Source organism: Phocoena phocoena, chromosome 16 (genome assembly GCF_963924675.1).
Source record: "Phocoena phocoena chromosome 16, mPhoPho1.1, whole genome shotgun sequence".
NCBI classification, from domain to species: Eukaryota; Metazoa; Chordata; class Mammalia; order Artiodactyla; family Phocoenidae; genus Phocoena; species Phocoena phocoena.
In genome coordinates, this window is record NC_089234.1 from 41980034 (window position 1) to 41998272 (window position 18239).

Genomic DNA, 18239 nt, shown 5'->3' on the forward strand with positions numbered 1-18239 from the left:
TTTTCATCTTGTTTGTAGTTTCCTTTGCTTTGCAAAAGCTTTGAAGTTTCATTAGGTCCCATTTGTTTATTTTTCTATTTCCGTTATTCTAGCAGGTGGATCAAAAAAGATCTTGCTGTGGTTTATGTCAAAGAATGTTCTTCCTATGTTTTCCTCAAAGAGTTTTACAGTGTCCAGTCTTATATTTAGCTTTCTAACCCATTTTGAGTTTATTTTTGTGTATGGTGTTAGGGAGTGCTCTAATTTCGTTCTTTTACATGTAGCTGTCCAGTTTTCCTGGCACCACTAATTGAAGAGACTGTCTTTTCTCCATTGTATATCTTTGCCTCCTTTGTAATAGATTAGTTGACCATAGGTGTGTAGGTTTATCTCTGGGCTTTCTATCTGGTTCCATTGATCTATATTTCTGTTTTTGTGCCAGTATCATATTGTCTTGATTACTGTAGTGATCAAGTAGTAGATTTGTAGTACAGTCTGAAGTCAGGGAGTATGATTCCTCCAGCTCTGTTTTTCTTTCTCAAGACTGCTTTGGCTATTTGGGCTCTTTTGTGTCTCTATACAAATTTTAAGATTTTTTGCTCTAGTTCTGTAAAAAATGCCACTGATAATTTGATAGGGATTGCATTGAATCTGTAGATTGCTTTGGGTAGTAGAGTCATTTTCACAATACTGATTCTTACAATCCAAGAATATGGTATATCTCTCCATCTGTTTATATCGTCTTTAATTTCTTTCTTCAGTGTCTTATAGTTTTCTGCATACAGGTCTTTTCTCTCCCTAGGTAGGTTTATTCCCAGGTATTTTATTCTCTTTGTTGCAATGGTAAATGGGAGTGTTTCCTTAATTTCTCTTTCAGATTTTTCATCATTAGTGTACAGGAATGCCAGAGATTTCTGTGCATTAATCTTGTATCCTGCAACTTTACCAAATTCATTGATTAGCTCTAGTAGCTTTCTGGCAGCATCTTTAGGATTCTCTATGTATAGTATCATGTCATCTGCAAACAGTGACAGTTTTACTTCTTCTTTTCCAATTTGGATTCCTTTTATTTTTTTTCTTCTCTGATTGCCATGGCTAGGACTTCCAAAACTATGTTGAATAATAGTGGTGAGAGTGGACATCCTTGTCTTGTTCCTGATCTTAGAGGAAATGGTTTCAGTTTTTCACCACTGAGAATGATGTTTGCTGTAGGTTTGTAATATATGGCCTTTATTATGTTGAGGTAGGTTCTATTCTTCTATTCAGTCTCTTCTATTTTACTTATGGATACTGTTTGAATCACAATAGCCTATGTAAATTACTTTGAGCTAGTGAAATATAGCATGTAATTATGTAAAATTTAAATAATATTAAAAAACTACTGCAACAATAACAAAATTCTTGAAAAGATGTCTACCAAATATATACATTTGTAGAGAGAGAAAGTTAACTAGTGTTCTAGGTACATCATTCAAATCGATGCATGATTTTCACTTAATACTTGGTATATAATAAAGTCAAAATATTGAAAAGCCTTTTTTGGTAAAAAGAAAATCTCTTTTGGAAAGCAAATAATAAATATTAGTTTATAATAATATATGTACTCAATTTAACTAAATAGCATTCAAGGAAAAGTTCAGTTTACTGGGTTTTTTTTCCTCTTAGCATTTACACACACATACACACACACACACACACACACTCACAAATACCTTTTAAACCAAGATACTTATAAAGCGTTTTTGCTTGGGTATTCAAATGCTATAAATTCTGGTTTGTAAGGTTTTTATCTGAAATATTTTGAGAAGCTTCTAATAAATAGTTTTGCTATCTAATAGTATATTATTTAACAATTGTTTTTTACCAATTTAAATTTATGTGAAAATAAATTGAATTATAGAATTAGGAGAAAACATTTAACAGAAGATATTATATGATTGATATATCTACACTTTTTAAGTAAACAGTGAAAAATTGCACCTTTTTGGTTTGCTATCAGTTGAGGATAAATAATCCATGGGCTATTAATTTGACAAATAAAAAGATCAAAAGAAAGAATTTTCATGATAATTATTACAGAGTAAAAATTTCACACAATGATTTACACCACTGTATAAAAGAGGAAAAATAGACAAAATATTAATTGCTATAAAATGTATCGTGTACAGGTGTTAAATGTTTTATTTTCTATAATTTTAAATAGCATCTAATTTCAAAATAAAATAACTTTATGTTAAGGATAAAAATATTTTGCATTTAGCTAGAAAAATGTTGTTTCTAGATGATGTAGACAGATTCAAATAAATTCATATACTTCCTCTTCCTTTCCTCCCTCCTCTCTTTCCCTCCTTTGTCTAACCTTCCTTTCCTTCCCATCTCTCTTTTTCTTTCTTATTTCTTTCTCATCCTCTTCCTTCTTTTTCTCTCTTTCTGTGTCTGTCTCTGTCTCTCTTCCATGAGATGCTCTTTAACTTTAAGGAGAAGATTTTCATATTTCATTTGCTTCTCCCTTGGTAACTCAGAACTAGTAAAATAATTACTGCTTTCTGTCATATAATTTCCCAAAGGGAAAAAAAATAAACTTTTTTCTCCAAGTCTACTTGTGTCCTCTTACGTTTCATTTAATCTTGTCCTTTTAAAATGTTTAAAGCTAAAGGAAGTATCTTGACAGAAATAATACTCTGTTTCCTACAGATAATGATGGGCTTTTCTACTCCCACTCTACAAATATTACTGAAAATGCTGCTTATTATCCCTGTGTCTTCAGGTTCAACATCCTCCCAAAGACAATTCTTTACTAAATTTTAGGAAAATAATGACAAAATGCTTCATTTGAGGTGAGGTGTTGGTATCTGAGGTGAGGTCTTGATGTTTAACAAATTGAGATTATGTCAAAATGTAATAAGAGCATATATGAACTGACCCAGAAAATCACAAGTGAACCCAAAAATAAGTTATATTAATCAAATAAAGATTAAATCACAGTAACAGAAGTATTAACATTTTTCAGATATGGTGAACTAGATCCTACAGGATACATCCATTACTCAAGAGATATATAACATCATATTAATTCATTTAAATTAATGGAGAACATTTAAATCTATAACCCAGGGAAAAGTTGACCTACTTGGCAGGATCAACCCCATGATTTCACAGTAGCTGGTTAAGGTTAGTATTAAAATTACTGGACTTGAGGACATGGAGTAGGAGGGCGAAGCTGGGGTGAAGTGAGAGTAGCATCGACATATATACACTACTGAATGTAAAATAGTTGGCGGGTGGGAAGCAGCAGCATAGCACAGGGAGAGCAACTATGTGCTTTGTGATGACCTAGAGAGGTAGGATAGGGAGGATGGGAGGGAGGGGATATGGGGACATATGTATGCATATGGCTAATTCGCTCTGTTGTCCCACAGAAACTAACACAGGATTGTGAAGCAATTATGCTCCAATAAAAATCTATTAAAAATAAAAAATAAATATGAATTTAATTAGGAAAAAAATTTAACCTTTCAGATCTACAATTAAAAGTAAATTACAGCCCTTAAATTTGGTTAGCATATAAAGTTTCACTATTGAAAATGCTTTCCAGCATCTTATTGGAAAATCCATTTCAGAAAATTGTCTGAAGGGCAGAGAAATAATATCTCCTCTTAAGATTTCACTTTAGCCTTTATTTTTCTTAAGCAAATCTTCAAAAGTCATATAATATACACAAAACATGAACTAATCTTTATAAAGCAGCCTCTTTCAATAAGTTTCTACTAAGACATACACAATGGGTTCTCAAAAAGAATTCTTGAAAAGCTCAAGTGCAGCTAATGACAGAATTTTAAGATAAGTTATGATTAAATTTTAGAAACTAAATAAGCATAAAACTTAGGGAAATGTGTCTATTATCATCAAATTAATATGAGCTTTATTATCTCTTGATGGGAATACAGGGTTCACTTTAGTTTTTGACCTTAATTCTCTCAGACTAGAAATAATAGATACAAATATAAAATATGATGCTTAAAAAATAGGCAATATTTCTTAAACAAATTTCAGTGTATTTAATTAGTTTATACTAATTTAAATGGCAGAAAAACTCATGATCATTTGAAAGTATTAAAATGGAGCAGCCTCTCAAGAGTATTTCTTAATTGATTGAAACTAAATGTAAATAAATTCAAAAACACTAAAAAAAATTCTAGTACTTATTCAATACTTTTCATGTAAAAAAATAATTTATCTGTACTCAATGAAAGTCTTAAAATCCTGGTTAAAGACACGGTATAACATATCAACAGGTACACACTTATATTAATTCTCAAGTTAAGTGTCAGAAGCTACAAAGTACAGCTATAAAGTAAAATCATTTTATGAATACTTGCTGATAAGGAAAACATTATTAGGCAATAAAAACTCAATACCCTCTGTAATAGTTAGAAATCTATATTGAAGGTGACAGAAAGAAACAATTCAAATTGGTTTGGACAGTCACTTATAGTTTCACATAATTAAAGGTTCCAGATACAAGTTATCAGATTACTATTCATCAAGTAGTTTCAAGTTGTGACCCAGGCAAAGTACCTTTCTCTTTTTTTTTCAGACCTGCTTCTGTAGTATTAACATCCAAAAAGGACTCTGACAGTTCCTTGAGCTACTTTTACATTCTGTTCTAGATTCAAAGCCCCAGAATTGAGTCCAGTTGGTTCTGACTGACCTGAAAGGCCTCAGGTTCTCATTCTTGAATTATGGCCAAGAGGATGTTAGGCACATATTGAATTACTCTGAGTGGTTAAACTACTCAGAGCCCACACAAAACATTGGGAGCATTCTCACCCAAACTACATGCTGGAAAAATTGAGTTCAATTTGGGCAGGGCAGGAAAGAGGAAAAGAGAAAAGGAGCTGAATGGATGCTGGAGAGGCTATAGATACTTACTAAAACCTGCCAATCCACAGGCATTTAGAACAAAAAAGAAAGTATTTTAATGACAAAAATGTTTTAGTTACTGGAACTTTACACAATTTTACACAATTTAAAGGCAATTCTACACAAACTAAAAGGCCTGCTAAAACAAAATTTCTGAAAGTTCAAGAAAGTTAAAATTTCTGAAAGTTAAAATACTATTAACCTTACCTCTAATATTTAAGTTGTTTGCTTTTTGGCAACAGCAAAGTCAAGATAAACAGTAGCTGAAAAGTTAATAATTTAAATCTCAAAATATAGATGTAAAAGTGTTCCCAAAGAAATATACTGCTCCTTATTTTATAGTTACAGTCTATTTGCACAAAAACATGCCACAGGCAAATGATTCAATTAATGCACATAACAAAGCTATATATTTGATATGATATCACAAATTGGGGATTACATAGCCTGTTAACCAGCTTACATAGGCCACATAATATCGAAAAGAGAGTATAAATCTTAAAAAATGAGAATGTCATGATATTTCACGTAAATGGGGTAACTCCTTGATGGTAGAAAAATATCTTTCAAAAATGTTAACTATCGCTGGTATTCAAGTTTTACTAATAGTTGTCCAGAAAAAAATACAAGCAGTGAATGCAATATTTCTAATGCTTCACACAGCAGGAATAGAAAGCCAAGAGCTCTCAGTTTTACTTTGAAGTTGTTGAATATTAAAATAAGAAAAGCAAATGCAGTGTATGTTTGGATGGTAACTGAGGCTCTTCAGAATCACAATTTTACATTTGCAGTCAATTTATCTCTTCATCCTTCTGAAGTAAATAAATTGAATATCACAGTTAACAGTAGGATAAAAGCCAAGCATCTACCTTTTCAGCAAAGATACATAAATGCCGTTTTGCCTTCCATAAGATCCTAGCATGTCTTTTTAAGTAGAAAACTCAGAAGGAGAAACAAATGGCAAACTGGGCAGAAATTCTTCTCTCTCAGTTGCTTTATATGGTAGTGAGTAATTCCTATCATATAGCAAATCTAGAAGAGATGCACTTTGGTACCACTGATAATTTACATTTAAATACTTAAGGATAGTAGCATTTTTTTCCTTCAAGTGACAGAAAAATGCAATTGACTTCTTTCTTCAAAAATTTTGAGTACACTAAGTAGTCTCAAAATTAAAGAAGGCAGACATGTGAGAGTAAGTATTCTGTTAAACAATTTTAATGAGAGTATTAAAAATTTAATCTCTTGTTCATATTATTGTTATGACTAATAAATGCTAGTTATCTAAAAATACATAAGGATGTGAATAATAGTTATTCACTCTTTCCATGTGGGTGAGTTAGGTAGCAGTTAATAAGCAGTCAAAATATATGTTAGGCATTCAACAAGAATGTTTTAAATTTATTTATTTGTTTTAAATTTATTCTGGGATACCCTGAAGTAAAACTCTGTTAGTGACCCCACAGAGCCCTGTCACACAGGCCAATGTGGTTAAATATTTGGGGGGAAAATAACTTCTATTCTTGTTAAGATTATTTCCCATAAATATTTTTTAATAAGCATTAACCCAAAACTTTTTAAGACCCTGCTATTTATTAAGATAATTATAAGAACTAATGATATAAAGACAAAAAAGCCACAGTTCTAATTCTCACATATTTTAGGATTTAGTAGAAATGACACATATAAATAGGTAAGCACAATACTGGGTGGCAAGAATAAAGACAGGATATAGAAATGATGTCTTTCAAAAATCAACAAGGATGAGAGGTGAGTCAGGGAAGAAGTAATGACTAAGATGGATTTTGAGGGATATATGGGATTTTTGTAAGAGGATGGGAGAGAAGGGAGTACAGTTGACTCTTGAACAATGTAGAGGTTAGGGGCCCTGACCCCCATGCAGTTGAAAATCTGAGTATAACTTTTGACTCCTCCAAAACTTAACTATTAATAGATTACTGTTGACTGGAAGCCTTACCAATAACACAGGCAATTAACACATGCACTCCACACTATATTCTTACAATAAAGTAAGCTAGAGAAAAGAAAATGTTAAGAAAATCAGAAGGAAGAGAAAATACATTTCCAGTACTATACTGTATTTATCAATAATGTAAGTTTACACCATCTGTTTACAAGAATTGTCTGTCAATATTTACATCAATATTGTCTTATAAGATATAAAACACTGTAGATATTATACATATTACTAACCCTAGGCATAAAAAATAAGACAATGTGAAAAGCAAAATTCGTATTTATTTACAGGTCTGATGATCTATGCAGTCACAACAAAGAAGCAGAAATATGATTGCTTTATGGTAACCTAGTGTAATCCATATGATTGCTTCACAACAGCCTCACCTCTACACTAATGAATAAATCATTATAAAAATTTTTATGGCATACAGTATTACGGTCATATTCACAATGCAGTATTGGAAACTGTTACTTTTTTTAAAAAAACTCTTATCTGTGATGATAGGCTAATATGCATTTTCTCCAATTATAAGAGAGTTATACTGTATAGTACTGTAATTCTTTGAAACCAAAGTTATAAAACAGTAAGAAAACACACTATTAATTTTATATTAAATATCACTCACCTTATGCCTATGTAAAGACAGATCAGTATTTACATATATTTTATGCATTCATGACTCACCTTTTTCTTAATTTTTTTCAATATGTCTAGGCTATATGGTTCATCTGCAAGTTTTTTTCAAATGTTTAGAAATCTCCAAAGAGTGTTTCAATATATTTATTGAAAAAAATCCATGCATAAGTGGACCCACACAGCTCAAACTGTGTAGTTCAAGGGTCAATTGTACAGAGAGGTATGGTTGTGGTAGAACCATTCCAACAATGGACAAGTACACAGAGGCTTGGCTATACCAGGTGTTGCTGCGATTATAAATTCACATCCTTTCTCTGAAAACCTTGCCAACAGGTGGGTGTCAAAATACAGATTTTTTTATAATAAGTAGTTTAGTCCATATATAGAAGACTATGCAACATTTCATTGGGGTCTGGGGTTGTATCTCATAATCAAATACATTAATATTTCTATAGTGAAGTATGAATATCTACATTAAGTGGGTACATAGTGAATATGAGCCTCACAACAGGTCAGGATTGGTTTTATCACCTGATGAACTACAAAAAAATTAATTGTTCAGAATGTCTTTACATTTTAAAATTGTAAATAAGGGACTGTAAACCTATAATTCTTCAATTCATGCTTAATTGGTGATAATTTATAAGGGAATAAAGAGGGAATTGCAACAGATAAGTTGGAGAGTATAGCAGAGGTTAGAGATCATAAAGCTCATACATGTTAGAGCAAAGATTTGAAAATGAATGAGATTAACACTCAGGTCCATCTTCCCTGCTAAATGACACTAGTCATATATGAAGGACTACCTAAAAGCTGAAAGATATTTATGGGAAACAATTCCAATCAGAGATGACGAAAACTTGAACTATGACAGAGAAGACAGGTTCAAAGAAATAAAAAGAGTTGAATATCTTAATTAGATCTTTTAAAGAGCAATTCAAACTTGCCCTAAGAAAGCAGTTAGTATTTGAATGGGAAAAAATAATTGTAATATTTTAACTTAAATAAAAGGACTATATTATAAAATAAAAAGTGCATGGCCTTCCTAATTTTATATGTGTGTGTGTGTGTGTGTGTGTGTGTGTGTGTGTGTAGTGTATGCATGTGTGTTTCTGTATACATATACATATACATGCATGCAATACTTATATAAATTCCGTGAGTTGTTTAGGGTTAGAGTTATACACTTTCCTCCCATCACCATGATTTCCTTATTTTAATTGAAATATTTAACCTTATGATTAGAGGAGCATATAGTGATAGTCAAAATACAAGTGATCTTTTAAAAAATACAAAATGAGATTAAAATCCAAAATAATGAATGATTTTACGGTACGCGGGCCTCTCACTGTTGTGGCCTCTCCCGTCGCGGAGCACAGGCTCAGGACGCGCAGGCTCAGCAGCCATGGCTCACGGGCCCAGCCGCTCCGCGGCATGTGGGATCCTCCCGGACCGGGGCACAAACCCGTGTCCCCTGCATCGGCAGGCGGACTCTCAACCACTGCGCCACCAGGGAAGCCCATGAATGATTTTAATACTTTGCTTTGAAAGCATAGTTATTTTTCATCTGTATCATCTAAATGATCAACTTTATCTGATTATCCACATATATGTCTTATATATCTGAAATGTCTCTATCAATAAAAAAAAAATTAGTCCAGATATACAGAATGAGATTGAGGACCTAAACACAGAGACTATCCTAAGGCTGCCCACGCTGCATCCTGCCCATCAGTGCCCCCAGAAGATTACCCAAATGGAAGGCCGAAATCCAGTCTGCTCTTTCCTTCATCAAGCTGTACACCTTGGCATGGGCTAAGTCAGTCTGGAGTAAGCGTCCACCTCTCTAAATTGTTTTATGCACAGTGATTGAATTTTTGTAATCATTACTGGGGTGAGGGAGATTAAGTTTTCTTCTCAGAGAAGGATCTTTTACAAATTCTCAAAGGACCCTCTGTGCCGGTACCTAGAGTTAGCCTTGTGTTAAGCCACCCTTCCCTTGCTTACTGTCTTTTCAGTTTTAACTATATCAAGAACCACTCCTTTCTAATTTATCTTCCACATAACTGGTTTCATGTAGTGAAACCTACATGGGCATTGGTTCTTGAGGTTCAAGAACATAAACATCTCTGGATCTGCCACATTATAGCCTAAGTGTTGCCCTCAGGCAAGATGTACACACATTGAAGATAAGGAGTCAGGTTCTGCTCCAAAAAGTCATCAGAAGAACTGCTGTGACTATGGACTTAAGCCAGAAGTTGTCAAATCGTTATAGAGAGAAGCACATTCAAACATTTACAAACTGAGTTATGTTCTGAAAATGACTACATCTGTAACTCAATTTGTACACACAGAGTGAGAAATTACAATGTAAAAACTCATTATATGGGTCATTACTATATACATTTTCCTTTAATACAGCCTAATTTCTGGCTTGGGTTTGAAGTACATTATTTGTAATATACGCTCAGAAAAAAATGAGACCACTAGGTGTTAAACTGAAATGTTAATATGAAGAAAATTTCATAGCACTTAAGTACATAAGAAAATATAAATTCTATTTTTCAGGGTGTTAGAAGTCACTTTAAAATTAAAATAGCATGTCTATGAGAAATAAAGACCTTACAGGTTTTCTTGCATTTACTGAGTTATTTTTAATAACTGTGAAAACCTTTCAGGTGTCAGTGTTTCAAGTTATCCAGAAATCCTCTAGGGATAGATAGATAGATAGATATATGTATATTTCATATTAAAGTGAAAACAAGTGCAGTATTAGTCAAAGGAAATCGACTTTAAAAATACGCAGTTGCAAAGTTCCATGTGCATTTGTATGTACATATAAGGTCTACATTTATATGTGTGTATATATGCATATGAAGAGTATAATGAGGAAAATACAGAATAAAATGTACAAGGAGACTAATGGTACCTTAGAGAAAAGGTTTTCAAAAACTAGTAAAAAAAATAGATTCACAGCAAAAAAATAGACTTGTAATTTAAAATAATAAAAATCAGTGTATTATTTTTTGCAAAATTTGGATTACAGAAGCTTAAAATGCTTAGCACTTGGTTCAAAGTAAAGCAACTATTATTAAAGTTATCACTTAGGGAGGTGTGCAGGAGCTTCAAAGAGAAAGTCTAGAATACCACACTACTTCCCCTTTTAGGAAGTAAGCAGCCCTTAGGAATCCCTCAGAAATTGCTGTCAACCACTATGAGGAAGATACTTAGTGGATAATTAGATAGAGCATAAAAGGAAATATAGAAAGGAGGGATTTTTCATCCCATATAAATGTAGAAATTGGAGTATGCATGTTAAGAACTTCTAGGATATCACTGACATCTTCTTTCTACTTCTGACCAATTCTCCTCCACTAAATCTAAATAAATCAGGTAAATCAGGCTGAACTATTGGTGATACCTACTTTGCCTCCTCCTGTACCCAAAAAGTATCATTGAGGAAGTGGTTATCAGATTGCAGAATGAGGGACTTCACTTCCTTGACATGTTTAGGATTTGAATTGAGCTTGTTGTGGTAGTGACAGCCTGCTGCTGTAACACACCTGTCCTTATTTCTTACAGCCACCAAAGGAGGGACAAGATTTCTTCAGGCAGTATAGAGCAGAAAGATGGAATGTCAAAGTATAGATGTCGATAAATACAGAAGTGCAGATAGATACCATGTTGTTCCAAAGAGGATTTTAGGAAGCTTATAGTGACATGGTCCAATTTGTAAATGATAAATAAAATGATAAGTGAGACATCAGAGATGTTAACAGTGGTTACTTTAGTGGAGTGTGACTATAGGTATTGTCTCTATTTAAATTTTATTCATGTTTTTCTTTCTTTTGGTATATAATTTTATTGTTTTTTTATGTTCTACATTTAATTCTCATTTTGGTTATTAAGAAAAGTGTTATTTTGGCCAAAATTTTAGGAAGAGGGTGAAGAAGGATGGGCAAAATTAAATGAACACCAAAGGTCTCGCATGGCATTCTAAGAGAATGACCACAGATTTGGCTCTGAGTTTTCTAGCAATTAAAAACAAGATGTAACAATTTTAGTTATGTGTATTTAATAATCAAGAAAATCACTGATCAATAAAACAAAACTTATTTTAGGCCTCAGAGGGCAAAGAAAAATATTTTTCAATGAGGTCATTTAAGGTTGTGTTGTAACTAACATTTTTAACTCCCCTTTGGTAGAAACATTAACGTGATTTTGGAGTTTTTTCCTTCAAGAAATTCTCCACATGTAGGTATTTCAAGAATGGTGGCAATTCCCACCAATTCCCTGAGGGCATGAGCTGTTGCCAGAGTACACTTAGTATGCCTATAAAATGAAGAGGCAAAAGTCCTTAAAGAATGCTTTGTAAAAGCAAGTTTTGATATGTATTTGTGAATAAAGATCAGTTATTATTGCTTTCTGACAAGGATCTGAACATAGATAACTTTTCAGTAAGGCCCCATCCAAATGGTTCAGCAGTTAACCAAGACAAAGTCAAGACTGACTCATCAAGAGTTGTCCAGAGAGGACTCATGCATAGATATCAAAAACATACAAACCCAGGAAACCCATGAAGAGACTAAATGCTTCCCCAGAAATAAAGCGGTTTATTTCATGCATATAGAAAATAGAATATCAGGGATCCACACTCCAATTCATGAACACAGCCAAATCATTTGTATCTTGGTTATATATTTAAAGATAACTATACTGTAGGTCATTTTTGAGCTTCAAATATTCCAATACAGTATCCAATGAATATCTAACCTTAAGAAGTTCCAGGCTTGCTGAAATTTTTAAATAAATTGAGAAAATATATACCTCTAGGAAACTTAATGAAATTCATTACTGCAAAGATATACTAATAAATAAGCTAGTTAAACACTGGAAGATATTATATAATATGTACTGACTAATGATTGCAATCTTCGGAACTGCTGAGGCAATCATGCCCAGTTTTCCATTAAAGCTGATATTTGTTAATCTATATGAAGTCGCTGATTTTTACCATTTTGACCCTTCCAAGTGGCAATTTTACATGGTTCAACTTAATAGTTCATGATAACAAAATTATTTCCTATCCTCCTGGGAGAATATCTGTCTTTATTCTTTATATCAGGAGTTAGAATCCAGACACTAAGTATACCTATATGCATAGTTAAAATTGACTCTCTTATCATGGAAGTAGAGTGCGCTTTGTTTATTGGCACCCTGGCATCCTTCTTTCTGTTTTCAAGAGTTTCTATTTCTGTGATCTGGGCATGCTGACAGTTACCTTATTCCAGACGTGGAGTTTATAACCTAAGCTAAGGCAGTAAGCACTGGCCACAGTGATTGGTTGGCTCAGAGGTGGGCATGTGACAAAATGGGCTAAACAGAAGGGATTAGTGACTTTGGGGGGAATGCTACAGATATTAATTTGAAAGCATATAGAACATGGAGAATAGATAGGTTAGACTGAGATATAAGGAAAGCCTGTCTTAAAATGAAGTTATCACCAATGAAATCAAAGCTGAAAAATCACTAAGCTTAAAATCAAAGCTTGAAATTTAAGCTTAAAATCACTAAGCTCTTGGATCAATCCTTTCCTGAAGCCTAAAGATGAATTCTAGAATTTCAGATTCATAAGTCAATAAACTTACTTTGTTTATGCTAATTTGAGTTGCATTTTCTTACTCAAATAAGAAGTAACACATATGTGAAGGTACTTATAATTATAGACAGGGATGTGTGTATAGAAAATCATTAATAACATATTACACATAAATATTACACACATTTTTTGTAAATTAATTATAGTCTATCACTTTAAAAGCACTTATATTTAAAATCATATATAAATATGTTTATATATTTCTTATTGTCTTCTAGAGAGTACACTCAATAATTTTTAAAACTTTTAATACAACTAGTGGTGATGAGTGCTAGTTTTGGATTTCTGATCTGATATGTGAATACAAATTCTGTGGAATTTTACTGATGTGATAAACAGATATAAGACAGGAGTAATTGCGGAGAAGAGGAAATATCATTGACCTTACACATTTCAAAGGTTCACGAGTCCTCAGTACCTTGAAGAAGGAAACTCTCCTCATTCTTAACGATGCAAAATCATGCCAGCCATTAATTATATTCCAAGACAGAAGTGCCTCCACTACCAGCTTCCCTATTCTTGATATATGAACCTCAATGTACAAACAAACAGAATAATAGCTGATTATATCTGACAGGCATTCAGAGGGGCTGGGGTCAGAGACAAAAGCATTTGAAGTGAGAAACAGACGTAATCATTAAAGAAGGAGCACCTAATAGCATGATTCAATTTGGTCTAAGCAGAAAAAAACAAATGGAGTGACAGGAGCTATTGGAGATGCACTGAATATATCTCTATGATGGCATTTATAACCTCAAGATTTTAAGGGGGAGATTTTTATGTATGAAAATATATGACTGGGAGAGAGGAAAAAAAGGAGCGACAGATCGAGAGAGAGAAGCCTTAGCGTGTTTTGCGAGAGAGAAGCCTTAGCATGTTTTGCTGTTGATGGAGCAATTAAAAAATTATCACCTCATTTGGGTTTCGCAACAAACCTACACGGTGTGAAAGGCAATTATTATCATCCTCATTTTAGAAATGATGAAAGGGAGGCTGATGTCTTGTGTGGCTAAATGACTTTAGTACAGCCAAATAGCTAGTAGATGGTGGACTTGGGATTATATTTCAGATTTTCTGACTGCAAATCCTCAGAAGTTTTATACCAATTCTACATTATAATACACCACTCATAAACCACAAATAAGTATTAAGACTAAGAAGATGCTAACATAATTTCAAATGGAAAAGCTATGAATATTTTGTCATATCCTAGTCTAACAGGTTTCAGCTCTATTGCTTGGCTCTGATGTATCTTTGTTTACCTTCTTGTTTCAAAATACTGTTTTCCCTTTCTCTCTCAATAAATTTATCAGATTATATTGATTACTCTTGGAAATAACTATAAGGTATAGTTTGGCTAAAATCATCTTTTGAAAATTCTTATAAAATACTTAAGAATTCCTATAGCTGTCTCTGTGCGCATCTTTAAAGCTACTCTAAATCCTCTGATACCCCTTCACTTCCTACATGAAAGTTAGAAAAGCCAAATAGTTGTTTTCCCCATATCCCGTAGATCAAGGAGTGGCCATCTGATCCATTTCTGGATCACAAAATATAAGTGGAAAAATCTGGTTGGTGCTTCTGGAAAGTTTGACTTCCCCCCAGTAAAGAGAGTTACCACATTTGGTGCATCTTTTCCCTTCTTGCTTTAACTTTGGGCACAATGACTGCAAAGGCAGCAGCAATCAATCCTGAAATATCCAGATAATGTGTTTTGGTCCCTGAAACTCTCAAAACTACTTAAAGCATGTTAAGTATGCTTTATGTCACAATTTAGAACAGACAGTCTAAACGGCATCATTAGGCAATATACACATAAGCATCATACACATTTGCCTGGGGGCAAATAGGTACCCCTTAAAGAACAAATTTGTCTGTACCATGCTTATATCCTTCAGGGGTTTGGCATTTCTGTCGGATTAAGTATCTTGTTGATGAAGACTTATTTTTCAGTCTTATGTAATATGCTCCTGCCTCCTGAATATTTGCTGCAAAAGTAACTTGCTTTCCCCACTGCCACCACCTTTCCCTTATTCACGCCCTTCCATCTAGCAACAACGCCTTCTCATTATCCTGTCTTCCGTAACACTGCCTGTTGAAGTCTAGTTACAGTCTTTCAAGCTTGTCTGAAACAATATCTCTTATACAGAGCCTGCCTTATACCTATAACCAAACCATTTTTTTCCTTTTAATCTCCTTGGAAAATGTTTTACTTCTCATGTGACATTTATATCACACACGTTATTAATTTTTTGAGTGTACTAGTTCCATTTCCTGCCCTCTGCAAAATTATCACCATCACTCCCAGTAGAGCATAAAGTTCCTGAGGGCAGGGAGAGAGTACGTGATTCATTTTCCTTAGCCACACAGTACCTGGCACAGATCCTGATATTGGTGTGATAGCCACGGATACCAGGGGTTGATAGAGTTGATTTCTCTATAAAAAGTGATTATCTTCATCATGTCCTGCTTTACTGCTACATACTTGTCAAAAATTATAGTCAGAAAAGAGGATGAGTTATCTCCTTGAATCTTAATATTTAGAGACTTTTGTTTTTATAAATAAAGAAGGATCTCAAGAATAAAGATTTCCAGAAAGAACCCCTGCATATCTTTAGCAGGGTTGGCCAACTACTGCACACAAGCCAAATCCAGCCCACTGGCTCTTCTGGCGAAGTTGCATTGGAACACAGCCAGGCTAATTTGTTCATGTATGATCTAAGGCCACTTTTGTACTACAAAGGCTGAGTAGTTACCCCAGAGACCATATATTATATATAAGTCCATAAAGCCACCGATATTTACTATCTGGCCCCTTACAGAAAAGTTTACTTAAATCTTGTTATTAAAATGGTCAAAAGCAACAATAATTCAATGGTCAAATAAGTTAGAGAACTAAAATTTAACAGTTTTCATAAGGCAGACATTCTCTGAACCTGTGATTCCTATTAAATATTACTTGTATTCCTATTATGTATTACTAATTTTCATGTCATTTCTCTGACTTCCCAAGTATTTTTGATCTATGGAATTTCTTTTAATGGACTGTATCTCAGGCCCAGCTACCTCGGGATCATCAGTTTGGCTAATGCTGCTTTAGGGAAGTGCAAGAAAAAAAAGAAAACAACTGAATTGCAGTTTTTCCTTTAAAGTATTGCCCTCATCTGATAATATTTAACTCTCTGTGAATTCACTTATTCTTCTAGTGATTTTTTCTAGTATAATTAAGCCCCTTAGCAAACTTCCCTGACCCTTGATAAAAGGACTACTTAAGCTTTCTTCAGGTAAAAGTTAAAACATACCTTGTACTATAAACAAGTAAGGCAGTAATTATCTCAGTGACATGGATAATAAACATCAAAACAGCTGCAAATGTACTTGAGGGGAAAATCTTTGATCTCAGGTTTAAAATTATTTAATCTAATATAAATGGAGCCAGTAATACCAGGTTTAGGTACATTAATGTGATTGATTACACAATCAATAGCCCCATTAGATGTAGAAACTACTTTCTGTGTTTTCTTATTAGTTCTTATATTACTGCTTTCTTCAATCTCAATTCTTCCCTTAGAAAATATAGTTTGCCTCTCTTCTATTCCTTTAGACGTTTTTTCTTCAACTGAAGTAAAGACGTTGATGATGTAAAGAGATGCTAACTCAAAATACATTATTTTCCCAAAGGCTTAGAAATGTGCACAGTTTATTTAGTTATTCCATTCATTTAATCTAATAGTTGATACAAAAATAATTATAATTAAGTTGACACATGTATACTCCAAAGAGACTATCTAGGATTACCTCACAAAGGTAAATTTGATATATAAAGATCCACGGCCTCGGATTTATAAATCGTGCAACTCATTTACTCTAAACCAGACCAGATGCCTTCCGATTATCAAAGGAGAGACAGCAAGGTGTAGTAGACCCTCTTCTGGTTTTAGAGTCAGACCCCGGTTTGAAGCCTCTGTTCCTCTGTCCTTCCAACTTAAGCTTTTAAGTGAGCAAAAATCAACTGACAAGTAAAGCCTGAGTACTTAGGCACTCAGTACTAATGTACTCAGGGAACTTTATCCCACATTTTGTCAGTGGTATTATTTGACTTCACCTATTCCTCATAAAGTTCCTTCATTGATGGTCGGTCTCTAAAATACTCTCTTTGGTCAGTGTTTTGTTTCCTTGCCCTATTAGTACAACTGAGAACACTATTAATGATACCTATAAATGTAAATGTTTCTTTGAATACTTTAGCTGTTAAATATATTTATTTAATATGATACTTAATTACAAAAATGATTTGAAATAGATTCACACAATGCTTTAAGATAAAATATTAAGTAGTAAAATCAGAGCATAGGGAAGGTAACAGCTTATAAATCTTAAGTAGTTGAAATACATATTGAGGATGTTTCTGCAAAATTACTAAATTCCTTTCCAACTTGATTGTTTTCTTGGTAATTTGTTACATAACAGTGCCAACAGTGTATCAATTACCCAAGGAGAGAAACAGGTATTCTTTATACTAAGGTCAGGACACATACACACACAAAGAAAGAATTTCCCTAAAATCTCAAAAAGGAAAAACAAAAATATACTCTATTTTACTATATTTTTTAAGGATACTCTTTTTACCTCTAGTAAAATAGAGTTATAATGGCCTCATCTTTATTATTCAATATTTGAACACACTCCTACCATACAAGTGGGGTAGGGAGGTGCACATCAAGCATACTTATTCTCAGGCTTCAAGGAATTTACTTTACTGAAAGGTGGAGAACTGAGAGCTGTTGCATATGAGAGTGTTTGTGCTGGGAACTTTGATCCTGTTCTAAGATTATCTGTCTATTTTTACTTACGCACATGTGCAAACACATGAATTGATATGTTAATAACATATGTTAAAAATAATTCTTCAATAATAAGCTATTTACACATTTTCTTTCAATAGTCAGAGAAAATTCATTGGAATTTATCTTGAACTATAAACAGCAAGAAACTTTAGGACAGGAAGTTGATCTCTTTTCAATTATTATTTTCATGCTTTTATGAACTCATCAACAAAAT